Below are 13749 nucleotides of genomic sequence, written 5' to 3'. Positions count from 1 at the left end.
TCTGATCTCAAGGCATTAGAAGATGCTGACAAGGAGAATGCCCAACTCCGGATTGACAATGATCGCCTGAAGCTTGAGCTCATGACCCTGCGCAACAAGCAGTCGGATGAGCTGGCCCGGGAGCAGACCCGGCTGACTGAGGAGAATGAACGGGACAACTTGGCCCGGCTAAAGATCACCTGGGGCCTCCTCTACCCAGAAATAGACTTTGAGGTCTATAAGCCGAGGTATGATTACGCCACTGAGGTGTATGATGCCCAGCAACTGGGTGATGCTCCTCCGCCTCGCTTCCAAGACTGGGCTGCTGAGCAGGGATATGAAGTCTCTGATGATGAGGAGCCGGCGGATGATCATCAAGAGGGCCAAGCCAGCCAAACTCAGCCGGAGAAGACTCCGCCTCAGCCTTAGGCGAGCCTCCCACCTTTCTGCGGCAGTATGCCAATCAGTGTTATTTACCGGCTTGCATGCCGTGTTTTGTTGTATCTTTTTACCAACCATGGGGTTAAGTTAACATTTCCACTTTCTTTCTTTACCGGATGTGTCCGGTTAACAATTATTCTGGCCTTTGTGCCATTTCAAATATAAATGAAGTATTCCGACTGAGTCGGATTTTATATATGTCTGTTTTGAGTTTTTTTCAATTTGAATTTTTCATGTGTATGCAATTCTTTAGTATTTTGCCTAACTTAAAAAAGCATGCGGCAATTTGCAATCCGGGTGCTCTTGCCCCTGGGCGGCTGTGTGGTTGGTTTTATGTCAAGCTGATTGATTGGCTTGAAAACACTTGATACTTGGAGAAGTATGGAGTGTTTTTAGGCCAATCAATCACAATGGTGATTGCCCCAAACCAAGTGCACAGCCGGCCATAAAAGCGGGTGCTTTGAGCTTCTTACCCAGGCGGTTATATTCCGTCTGGGATTAACGCGTAGCCATTACACAATCCTTTGCCCCAATAGGGGAAGTGAGTGCAACTTTGGAATAAATAACCCAAGTAAGAATTTCTATCAATGACCGACTGATGCCTATGGGAATCCGGTATCTGGAAACTTATTCGTTCTTCATAGGTTATTTTGGTCAGACGGCTATGAGTTGGCCAACTTGGTCGTTCAATTTTTGCCGTCTGCATGGGTACGTAGAACCGACAAATAGTCTGTTCTCTGCGACGATTGCACCCGGAGGGGTGTCGCCGGACGCCTTTGTCCATGCTGGGACATGCGATTTTATAAAATGAGCAACCATCCGGCTATTTTAGCCTCTGGTCTTGTTTGAGACCGGTTATATAGCCACTGAACGTTTTTGTGCTTAGTTTTTAGTCAGTATTGAATTTACACTAAGTATCAAACTTAGTTTTTTAAACAAGCAGGTCAGTCTGGGTATTACCCAGGCAGATAATCAGGCAGTTGAATAAACAAAGTATCAAACTTAAATAAACAAGGGATCCGAGTAGTACCCAGGCGGTCCAACAAATATAACCTTTACTAAGTGTCAAACTCAGTTAGGTAAAGAAGAATTCGCCTGGGTATTACCCGGATGGATAATTAAACAATAACTCGATTTTGCAAACAAAGTCTGAATCTTCATTAATTGACTCATTGTTTACAAAAAGTTTACAATCTCAGAAGTAGTACTTTTTTAGGTTGTCTACATTCCAAGTTCTAGGCAGACGCCTGCCGTCTGGGGTTTCCAGGCGGTAGGTGCCATCCCTTACTTCTTCATAGATCCGGTAGGGGCCTTCCCAATTTGGAGTTAGCTTTCCCAGCTCATTGGCCCTATCGGTTGCCTCCATTTTCCGTAACACTAAGTCGTCAACTTTCAAGGGACGCTTGTGTACTTTTTTATTGTAGGCTCTAGTCATTCTCAGACGGTAAATCTCATGACGCAAGGCGGCATTGCCCCTGCGTTCTGGGAGTGAATCCAATGCCAGGCGCATTGCTTCCCAGTTTGCCTCTTCATCATACAGCATGACTCTGAGAGTCGGCTCGTAATGCTCGATGGGCAAGACGGCTTCAGCACCGTAAACCATGAGAAATGGGGTTTCACCGGTTGCCCCTTTCGCTGTTGTCCGGATGGCCCATAGGACATGGATTAATTCTTCTCCCCATAAGCCACCGACTCTTTCTATTTTCTTTTTAATGCCGTCTGAGATGAGTTTGTTGAAGGCTTCAACTTGGCCGTTTGCTTGGGGCCGGCCAACAGATGCAAAATAGCTTGAGATCCCCTGATCTCCCAACCAAGTTTTTAGCTGAGGCGTCTCAAACTGAGGACCATTATCAAACACCATAGACATAGGTACCCCATACCGGGTGATAATGCTCTTCCAAATGAAGGAAATTACGTCTGAGGTCTTGATGTTTTTAACCGCCTCAGCCTCCACCCACTTGGTGAAATAATCCACAGCCACCAAGATGTAGCGCTTTCCGCCTGGAGCAGGCGTGTAAGGACCTAGAATGTCCATGCCCCATTTTGCAAACGGGATTGGGCTGTGGATGGCCGTCAGATCAGTAGCCGGACGGTGAATGAGTTTACCAAACTTTTGGCACTTGTCACATTTCTTCACCAACTCCTTGGCGTCTGCCTCAAGAGTGGGCCAAAAGTAATGTCGTCTGGCTCTGACGGCTAGGGACCTGCCGCCTATATGAGAGGCGCAGAATCCCGAGTGCAAGTCTTCGAGAACTTCCTTCCCCTTTTCTGGGGTGACACACTTCAACAGGGGCTTAAGAAATCCTGCCTTGAAGAGTTCTCCATTTTTCAACTCGAAGCTTGCAGCTCGCTTCTTCAGGTTGGCTGCTTCCTGTGGTGAATCAGGAAGTGTGCCGTTTGAAAGATAAGCCCGGATGGCATCCATCCAGGTGGAGCTTTGGTCTAAGGTTCCAATGGGCTCTTCATGTATGCTTCTCTTTTCAAGAACTTCCCAAAAGACCGACCGATGAGTATCACAGCAGGCGGATGAAGCCAATTTGGACAAGGCATCCGCCCGGTTGTTATCTGACCTGGGCACTTGATTCAGACGGAATTCCTCAAGTGCCCCAGTCTCTTCCTTGACTGCCTGAAGATATTTGATCATAGCCGGATGAGTTGCCTCATATGCTCCTTCATACTGGCTAACAACCAACTGTGAATCAGAATAGGCGTCAATCTTTGTTGCCCCTGCTGCCTTACACATGCGGATTCCGGCTAGTAGGGCTTCATATTCCGCCTCATTATTTGAGGCTTGAAACTTAAACCGCAGTGCATATTCAAATTTGTCCCCCTCTGGGGACTTATATATAATTCCTGCACCACATCCGTTCTTTGTTGAGCTTCTGTCTACATACACTTTCCAAACCTGGTTAAGATTATCCGGTTGCACCGGTCGGGTCATTTCAACAATGAAGTCGGCAAACGCCTGACCTTTCACTGCTTTTCTAGGTTCAAAAGTGATTTCAAGACTTTGCATTTCAACAGCCCATTTCAACATTCTTCCGGATGACTCCAAAGTAGACATTGGCCGCTTGAGGGGCTGGTCGGTGTAGATTACCACCGGATGAGCCAGGAAGTATGGTTTCAATTTCTTGAAAGCCATATACAGAGCAAGGCCAAATTTTTCTACCATGGGGTACCGGAGCTCAGCATTTTTTAAGACATGGCTAATGAAATAGACCGGAAGCTGAACACCGTCTTTCTCAACAAGGAGAACGGCACTGAGAGCATGATCTGAGACGGCTAAGTACATGTATAAAACCTCCCTATGCAATGGACTAACAAGTCTTGGCAAAGAGTGGAGGTGTTCTTTCAGCCGTTGAAAGGCCGCCTCAGCCTCATTTCCCCATTCGAACCTGGTCTTCTTCCTGATTGCTTGGAAGAAATAAAGGCATTTGTCGCCTGACCGGCTGAGGAATCTCCCCAGAGTAGCCAGGCAACAGGTTAGTCTCTGTGCTTCCTTGACAGTGCAGGGTGACTTCATGTCAATCACCGCCTGTATCTTCTCAGGGTTAGCCTCTATCCCCCTTTGATCAATCAGGAATCCGAGAAACTTCCCAGACTCAACACCAAAGATGCATTTCTTAGGATTTAACATGACCTTATGCCGCCTGAGTGTGGTGAAGGTTTCTCGGAGATCAGCAAGGTGATCCGCCTGCTGTTTGGATTTGACTATCATGTCATCAATGTATGCCTCTACATTCCTCCCAATTTGATTAACAAAGACAGTATTAATCATTCGTTGGAACGTAGCCGGCGCATTTTTTAAGCCAAACGGCATCACCGTGTAACAGAATAGCCCCTAATCAGTGACGAAGGCCGTCTTTTCTTGATCTTTCTTCCACAGGGGTATCTGATGGAAGCCGGAGTAGGCATCCATAAAACTCATCAAGGCGTGACCGGCTGTAGAGTCGACCAGACTGTCAATCTTTGGAAGCGGATAACTGTCCTTTGGACACGCCTTGTTGAGGTCTGTGTAATCAACACACATGCGCCAGGTCCCATTCGGTTTCTTAACAAGGACCACATTGGCCACCCAGTCGGGAAAATTACAAGGCCGAATGAACCTGGCGTCTAGCAGCTTTTTGACTTCGGCAGCTGCCGCCTGACTTCTTTCCTCGCCGTGGTTTCTTTTCTTTTGCCGGATGGGCTTCTTTTTGGGGTCCACGGCGAGTTTGTGGACAACGAGATCCGGGCTGACGCCTGGCATCTCTTCCACTTCAAAGGCAAAAATGTCTTTAAATTCCTTCAGCAGAAGGTGTAAGCTTGCACCCAAGGTAGCATGAGCAACCGTCCCAACCTTAACAGTACGTTCTGGACGGCTGTCATCCAGAACGAGATCAATGCTTTCGCCAGCCGGTTGGGGACGGAGCTCATCTGACCGTTCACCGGCCAATGATTGCTATTTTTTCTCTTTATTCACCTCCACCAACAGAGGTGCTTTTCTTTTCTTTCCGGCTGCTGGTGGGGCAGGAGCTGGGTCGGCATCCTTGACATTGTCAAGGTCTATGGGTTCCTGACCGCCTGGGGCCACGGTATCTCGGACGGCTGAGAGATAACACTCTCGGGCCGTCTTCTGATCCCCATTCAGGGAACCCACAGTGCCGTCATCCCTCTCATACTTGATGAGCATGAGAGATGGGATGATTACTGCCTTGGCTACGTTGAGAGTTGGCCGGCCAAGGATGATGTTGTAGGCAGTCAACTCCTCAACGACCAAGAATCTGACGACAATATGTCATCCCTGGCCTTTCTCCCCCAGCCGGATGGGTAAGTCAATTCTACCGGCTGGGTAGACCATCCCACCCCCAAAACCAACCAAGGGGTGGGTGATCGGGTGCATGCTGCTGACATTGTATTTCAGCTTTTGCAGGCACCGGAGGCTGATGATGTCTGATGAGCTGCCGGTGTCTATAAGGATCCGTCCAACCAGCTGGTTGGCAACCTTACATTCAATGACCACCGGGTCATCATGAGGGCGGCGGACGCTGCCCCTATCCTTCTCAGTGATCAAGACGTCTGGGAAGGAAGAGCTAGCAGACGCCTGCTCATCATCATCTTTGTCCATCTTTCGAAGATGGCTCTTGGTGCCCCGGATGGTAGGGCCACCACATGAGAACCCGCCTGCTATAGTGTAGACCGGCTCCTTGTCGGTATCCGAACTACTAGCAGGCTGGGGGTAGTCTTGGAGGACTGACCCTTGTTTTTCTTTTTTGCCCCAGCTGGGGACTTAGAAATATAGGACTTCAGCATCCCCTTGTCAGTCAGACGGTCCAACGTCCGTTGAAGGCTGAAGCAGTCGTTGGTGTCATGGCCAACTTCCTCATGGTATTGACAAAATTTATTTTTGTTCCTGGATTGAATGGAACTTTTCATTGGATTCGGCTTCTCTAGGGACAGCCGGTCCTTTATCTCCATGAGGATGGAGTTGCAGTCCTTGTTAAACTCGTACTTTGGGACGTACGGTTTAAATTCTTTCTTTTTCTTCTGGGACGGCTGGTCAGAGTCACTAACCGCCCAGACTTCTTTTCTCTTCTTGCTCTCCTCTTTCTTTTTAGCCGGCTGAGCAGGCTGGTTGTCTTTCTGCTTGTCAGACTTCTTAAAGTCCGACTGGCTTCCAGGCGAGCAGAGGTCGGTAGCTTGAATGTAGCTTTCCGCCTCTCTCAGGGCCGCCTGCAGGGTGAAAGCCCCTTTTCTGACTAGGTCGAACTTAAAGGTCGACCCGTCTCTCAGACCTTTGAAAAAGTCTATAAAAGCTACCTCATCAGACAGCCCCTGAATCTGAATTCTGATCAGGTTGAACCGCCTGACATATGAGCGCAACCCTTCTCTCTCTCCCTGCTTTACAGTGCTCAAATCAAGGCTTGTTTTCTTAGCAGGGATGTTCATTCAGAAGTTGGAAGCAAACAGGAAGGCAAGCTTCCTGAAGCTATCGATGGACCCGGCTGGCAGATTGCCAAACCATTGTTGGGCAATGCCCTTCAATGTAGCCGGGAAGCATCGACACCAAGTGGCATCATCCAACCCCTGCAGATACATGAGGTTGGTGTAAGCCATGAGGTGGCCTTCCGGATTGGTGGTACCGTCATAGGTACCAACCAACACGTTCTTAACCTTGGCCGGCTGAGCCGCCTCGGTTATCTCCCGAGTGAACGCAGAAGGTTGTTCACCCAGGCGAAGCAGACGAAGCTGCCAGTCCAATGGCTGGACATTTGGGTATGCCGCCTGACCCCCAAAGAAGGCCGGCTGCATGAAGTGAGGGGGATACTGCCCGTAAGCCTGAGTAGGCACATACGGGACAGCTCCAATCATATGAGGGCTAGAATGGACAGTATTACCGCCTGTCTGACTCTCATGCAGGGAGGGTGCACTCCCTGCAGAAATGTTGTTAAAGCTGTCTGGAAAGTTCGACGTTGAAGCCGACTCAGACAGCGACTGGTTTCTCTTCCGGTTGATGATTTCCCGGGCATCAAGAGTTGATATTTTACTTCTCACCGGCTGCTGAGTCCGGCGAGTGTTATTGGTATTCTTCCTAGGAAGGAGAATTCTTGACCAATCAATGGTCCCGGCTGCCTTCTCCTTTGGATGAGGAGTGGGCTGCCGGTTTCTGACTGACTTCCCCTTCTCAGGAGGGGTCTTCTTCGCCGAATGACCTTTACTTGGGCCAGCCCGGCTTTTGGTGATCAACTCGTTAATTTCACCCTTGAAACTTGTCATTAATCTCATGAGTTCGTCTCGGGTGACAGGGGCTGATCCAGCTGCCGTTTGGGTTTCCCCTTCCGGCTGCCCAGTGGGTCTGCTTGGACCCGCCTGGGAGGCACCCCGCTCCAGAGTCTCTCTGGGCCGGATGCGCTTGATTCTGAGAGAGCCGTCTTCGGCTGTAAAGGTTTCAACCTGAGGATCTTCATCCTCCTGGTCTGTAAAAACTTTTGGGTCATCGCCCAGACGATTAGGGGGTGGTACAGACTCTTGAACCATCTTCGAGGTACTCTCCCCACAGACGTCGCCAAATGTTTTGGGTGTTTTTGTCCCTTGGGAGAGTTACGTCATGAAGTCTGATCCGGCTGAGCTGTACCTGCAAAACAACGGAGACTCCGGGTGGTTGGAGCTCCGCCTCTGACGATCAAGTCAGTAACTTGAAACGGAATAAAGAGAACGGAAATTTAGGTGAGTATCTGCTCGGATTCCAAGCTCAGGTCTTTCTCTGATGTGAGAGAATAAGGGTGTAATAAATGATTGAATTTTTTCCCAAAGTGGGGAAATATCTCCCTATTTATAGGGTCGTTGGAAAATGTGCCCCTACTGATGTGTCCATTTTATATGGTATTTTACCCCCGTCCCTTGGTCATAATTAGTAGTGTTTTTGGCTCTTTAGAGCCACTTTTATTACTAATCGGTGTTTTCCAGTGTTTTCGTAGATTTGGTTGACTTTTGCAGGGATTTATGCTTTTGGAGTATTTTCCCGAGATATTTTGAAGCAACTACGAGCATTGGAGGAGCACGACCGTCGTTGAAGCCCAAGGCCGGCTAGAGCCATCGAGCCGGTGATTAAGGGCTCGGTATTTGGAATACCGAGGTTTGGACCGAGTATTCAAGACCCGAAGAGGAGATCCGAATTGGGCCGAGGAGTCGAGCCCAATCGGAAGTCCAAAGCCTCGAGGAGTCACAAGGGCCCAATCGGGCAAGCTTAGCTCGATCGGGCAAGATGCGCAGCAAGCCAAGGATGTGTGGCCTAAGGCGCGCCCGATCGTGCGAGGCTTAGCACGATCGGGCGGTGCTGCTGAGAAGAGTGTGCTAGCAAAAAGGCGGGCCCGATCGGGCGCATGTTTTCCTAGGGTCTGATTAGTTTAGTTTTAATTCGTGTTTTAGGAAAGGTTTAAATACAATTGGTACGGAATTATTAGTGACCTCGTCTCTTAGATCTCCTTCTCTCTTAGACTTTCTCTCTCTACTTAGTTTTCTCTCTCTTAATCTCTCTATCTAAACCTTTGTTCTTATTTCTTTCATTAATTTCAGATTTATTTTTGGTAACGATTCCTCTTCTCTTAATCTTAGTTATTTATTCTATTCCTTTCATCATGTCTTATTTTATTGCTTTGATTAGTTTAGTTTTTAATATGTGTGAGTAGTTTAATTTCTAGGGTTTATGGGGATCTAATAAATAATATAAAGGGGTAAATTATTGTTGTTGATTATCAATGCTAGATTAATTTCCTATTGATTGATTTAATGCTCTGTGACTAGATTAGGCCTATCTTTTATGCATGAGTTTGACAATATTGATTCAAGAATCGAGAGATGAGAATTAATGTTTAGGTCTAGTTTCAATAGGCAAGTTAATTTATAAATGGTTAAGTCAAGATTCGAGAGATGAGATATAATACCGATGAATTAATTGTGTGATTGTAATACGTAGCGAGAGCCCTTTACAATCTGGTTAATTGATGCAATGATGATTGACTATTATTGATTATTGGTATTGCATGATGATTTCTTATTGGATTGTTTTAATGTTTTACAATTGCGGCTTGTAAAAGTATAGCAATATTAAATTGATGAATCGAGCAGATGTTAATTTGATATTAAAGGCTATTTTCAATAAGGACTTAGATCTAGTAAATTGCGAGAGCCTGTTAGATCTATGTTGATTAATAAATTGCGAGAGCCTGTTAATCATGTTATTTATGCAATGTCAATGATTGATTACTATGTTTTACCCTGGAATATTATTTATTGGTGAACCTATGCCCTAGATCCTTTCATATATTGTTTTCTTCCCATTCTCAACCTTAGTAGTTTAATCTTTTACTTAATTATAAATATTGGTTACTTAAATAATTTAGATTATAATATTTAATTAGGAGTAAATAGACTTGTTTCCCTGTGGAGATCGACCCTACTTCCCTATCTACCTTAATTAGTGATTTAGGTAATTATTTTTGATTAGGGGATACGACTTTACCCTGTCACCTACCTAGGTCACTTGACCTAGATTTTAGTGGGCTGCACCGTTTTACGGCGCTCCTAGGAGTTTGGGCATTTGAAAGCTGCCATTTCAGAAACATATCTGAGGGCGCCAAGTGTCAAGAGGATGTTGAGCCACATGGGCCATCCTGAGCTTGACACGTGGCAACCTCTCATTGGTCCACGTGTCAAGAGGTTGTTGAGCCACATGGGCCATCCTGAACTCGACACGTGGCGACCTCTCATTGGTCCACGTGTCTAGGGTAAAAATACCCTAAACACGTATATTTCAATTCTAAGTTTTGAGTACAAACTTCTTTTAAGGAGGGTATATTGTAATACCCGTATATTTTATGATTTGATAAAAAATAAAAAATTCGAGTTGTTGAACTTTTTAATAATCTTTTTTCTTATTTGATAGAATTTTATAGTTAATTTTATGAAACTATATATAAAATTCTATTCTTATTTAGGGCCTGTTCTCTTACGTTGAAATTCAGTTCAGTTCAGTTCAGTTCAGCTCCTAATTTCCTTCTCTTATAAAATATTCATTTCATTTCAGTTCAGTTCAGTTCAGCTCAGCTCAGTTCAGTTCAGTTCAGTTCAGTTCAGCTCAGTTCAGTTCAGTTCAGTTCAGTCAATGAGAACAGACCCTTAGTTGAATTTTTATCCCAACACTACTATTTTTATAGAAAAAAATAAAATAAAATGCAGCCAAGGAGTATATATATAGTGCTCGACTGCTCGTATGTTTTCCTATTCTATGCATGTCGCTGCAGTGCGAGTGTTAACAATAATCATTGATGATGATAATTCCTTTTCTCCAATTCTTTTTGTTTGGGTACTAAAATGGTCATAGCCATTTAAGTCATGGGTAATTCTACCCAATAAGGCTAAAAGGGTCTAAAAAGGCCTGAAAAGCTCCAAATAAGCCAAACGCACTACTATGGCCCAAAATGACCCACATATGTACTACTAGGGTTCATTAATACCCATCATGTACTAGTATAAATACCCCTCAAGGGGCCAAAGGTAAGGAGAGGTCACTCTTACACTAAGATGACCTTACTCCTCCACCCTCTCTCCCCTAAACTCATCTCTAAATATGCATTGTTTGGCATCTAACTTGGGCGTCGGAGATTCCGCCCCGGGGTCCACCCGCGGGGCTCGGGGTTCATTTTGCAGGTCCATTCAAGGCCCAAATCCGAGCTCCATAAGCAGCCCTTCAAGGCCATGTTTGCTCATTTTTTGCCGAAACACTTTTATTTGTCCCAAGTCCAACGAAGTGAATACCATTGCTTGATTATTTATGTAATTTGGTACTTTGAAGGTAATCACACTAATCTTATTTCTTGGTTTTGTTTGATTATAAATTCTTGTTTGTATTGATTGTACATCGTATTATTGTGTATAAATTTTATGATTTATTATTTGTATGATCAAGATTTATATATATATAGGGTTTTAAATGTTGTTGCTCTAGGGAGTATTACTATTGAGGTTTTGGGGTTACTAAAAAAATATTGGGTTGAGAATTGATTATATTTAGGTATTAGAATTATTTCCCTATAAGGGTTGAGACGTTTTATGAATCGAATTGTTGTATTATTTGGGAACATGTGCCATTGTTGAGATACTAAATATTAGCATGTGAATGGTTATTTGATAAAGTATGAGATCAAAAGGTTAAGAATTATTATTATGTTCTTGGTTTGAGGCTCGACGCAATATACCTTAGTCCTTGGCATGTTAGTAAAAGGATGATAATCATGAGTTAAAAATGAGGTACAATCTTCATTTATATTTTTCTATGGTCCCCTACAGTGGGATTTGGCCTATAGGTGGTATGGTTCAAGATATTTACTAGTTATTGAGAGCATTCAAGTTTTTATACTTGTTGGTTTATTTATTCGAAATATTCATGTTCAAGGCTAGGTATAGAACAAAAGCATGGCACACTTATTGGTTATGAGTTAATTGAGTGAAAGATTGTATTATTATTCGAGGAAATTTTAGAAAATAACTCCACAACAATCTCACAATTTTGATTGTAACACCACAACTTTTAAAACTTTATCATTTATAACACCACAAAAAAAATGATTTCACCACCATTTAATTTTTCCATCCAAAAAATCGTTAGTGGGCCCCACTTTATACACGTGCCAATTACTTATTGGATAAAAAATATGAAAAATAAAAAATTATATATAAAAAACCCTAAAATCTAAATCTAGCCACCACCGACGCCGGTTCGCACAGCCGTCACCCCAACCCAACCCCCACCTTTCGTCATCTAATCCCAGTGAACCACTGACGACCGACGAAACTAGCCCACCCAATCTCATACCCTAACCTCAACCTAAACCAGTCGTCACTATAAACCAGCCCCGATTTGGTTTCTGGGTAAGGGTTTGGCTCCAGGTGAGGCTGAGAGGAGTAGGACGGTTTGTGGATTGGGTATGGGTGTGGGTTCGTTGGGGTTTCAGCAGTTCAGTGACGTTATGGGTTGGGCAGACAACAGTGGTTCGACGATGTTACGGTGGTTCGGCGATAGTGTGGGCTGGGGTTTCAGCTGGTTTAGGTTGCGGTTACGATAGTTTGGTGACGGTTTTGGAGGTTCTAGGGCTGGGTATGGGTGACAGCAGCGGTGGTTCAGTGTAGTTTCGGAGCTTCAAGGGCTGGGTTTCGATGGCAGCAGTGGAAAACCACCGGTGGTGGTTTCTGGTTGAGCATTTCAGGGTTTTTTTTAAAAAAAAAATTTTATCCAATAGATGATTGACATGTGTACCGTGTGGAACCCACATAACGGTTTTTTTTGGATGACAAAGTTAAGTGGTGGTATTTTTTGTTTTTGTTTTTATTCTTATTTTTATTCTTATTTTTTTATTTTTTTTATTTTTTGGTGTTATAATAAATTTTTGGGTATTGTTGTGGTAAATTTTTGGGTATTGTTGTGGTGTTATTTTCTAAAATTTCTATTACTCGAGGTTGGACAAAGTACAAAGTTTTTAACCCTTGAGGTGTATATGTGCAATGTATGTAGTCTCCAACTACATTATATAAGTGATCTAATTATATAAATATTCTATTATTCGTTGTATTCTGATATGTGGTGATTACTCAGCCTTTTGTTGACGTACGTGTGTGTGTGTGTGTGTGTGTGTGTGTGTGTGTGTGTGTGTGTTGTGCTACTTGTGTTTGCGGTCATATCTTTTTCTTATGGTGCGCACTGCGACGATCTATTTTGGAATTTGTCCTTAATGGTAGGCAGTCAAGTTTATTTAAATAGGTTAATCAAGTGATCGAAGCTAAAGGAGCTCAAGTGTTTCGATTAGTACTCTTATAATGAGTTTGTAAAGTTGTATAAATAGCGCACTTAGATTATTGGATTGTAATTATAAAGATTTTGTAAGCCTTAGCACTTGACAAGTTGTTAACTGTGACAGTAATAACTTGATTTAAGTATATGCTTTCACAGTTTTATTTATAGCTTGTTTATTTTTCCTTTATTTATTGTTTATTATTAGTTAGTAATTCAAGGGTGTCACAAAAGCGTCCAGGGAGCTTAAGTTGTGTTTTTTCTTCTAAACATTGTCGTACCTGAGAGCCAAGTGGGGTGTTCGAAACTGATTCATACCCAAATCCATCTGTGATGGCAAAATTAGAAAAAAAAAAAAAAAAAAAAAAACCGTACGTCACCCCCTCCACTAGCCCCAACCTCGCCACGACAACCGACCCAACCCCCTAAACCACCACCGAACCAGCTTGTCTCTTGTCGACGACCCAACCTCACTCTTTGCCCCCGTCGATGACCCCCCTAGCCTAAACCTTAACCCAAAACTCCCACCCCATTCCCCTTCCAACAACGAAACAACCACCCCCACCCTTTTCGCTGACACCCCTAGCCGTTTCGTGGTAGGCAAAGGAAACGGGTTTTTTGTGGTGGGGGAAGGGAGGGTGGGTTGTGGCCTTGTGGGCTTCGAGTTTAGCGTAGCAGCGGGATAAAGGGGATTGGAAATGGGAGGGATGGGTCGACTGACGAGGGAGGTGGGTCGTCGACAGGAAGGGGAGTTTTGGGCCACCTGGGAATGGGGTGGTGGTGGTTTTCCTTTTAATTTAAATGTTGTTAGTGTTATTAACTTCTATAAGTGATTTTAATCTATCAAATACATGACAATTGAATCAAATAAAACTATCACTTTAGTAAAACAATGATCACTATTGCAAATCATATATACTTGATACCCTTTATATCAAAAAAATTACTAATTGCAAATTCTAAGTCATGTTTAGCTTGTGTTTTATAATATTTTAAGTAACGTC

Source organism: Chenopodium album, chromosome 2 (assembly GCF_948465745.1).
Source record: "Chenopodium album chromosome 2, dcCheAlbu1.1, whole genome shotgun sequence".
Lineage (NCBI taxonomy): Eukaryota > Viridiplantae > Streptophyta > Magnoliopsida > Caryophyllales > Amaranthaceae > Chenopodium > Chenopodium album.
The sequence above is the reverse complement of the archived record's forward strand: the minus strand, read 5'-3'. Positions refer to the sequence as shown.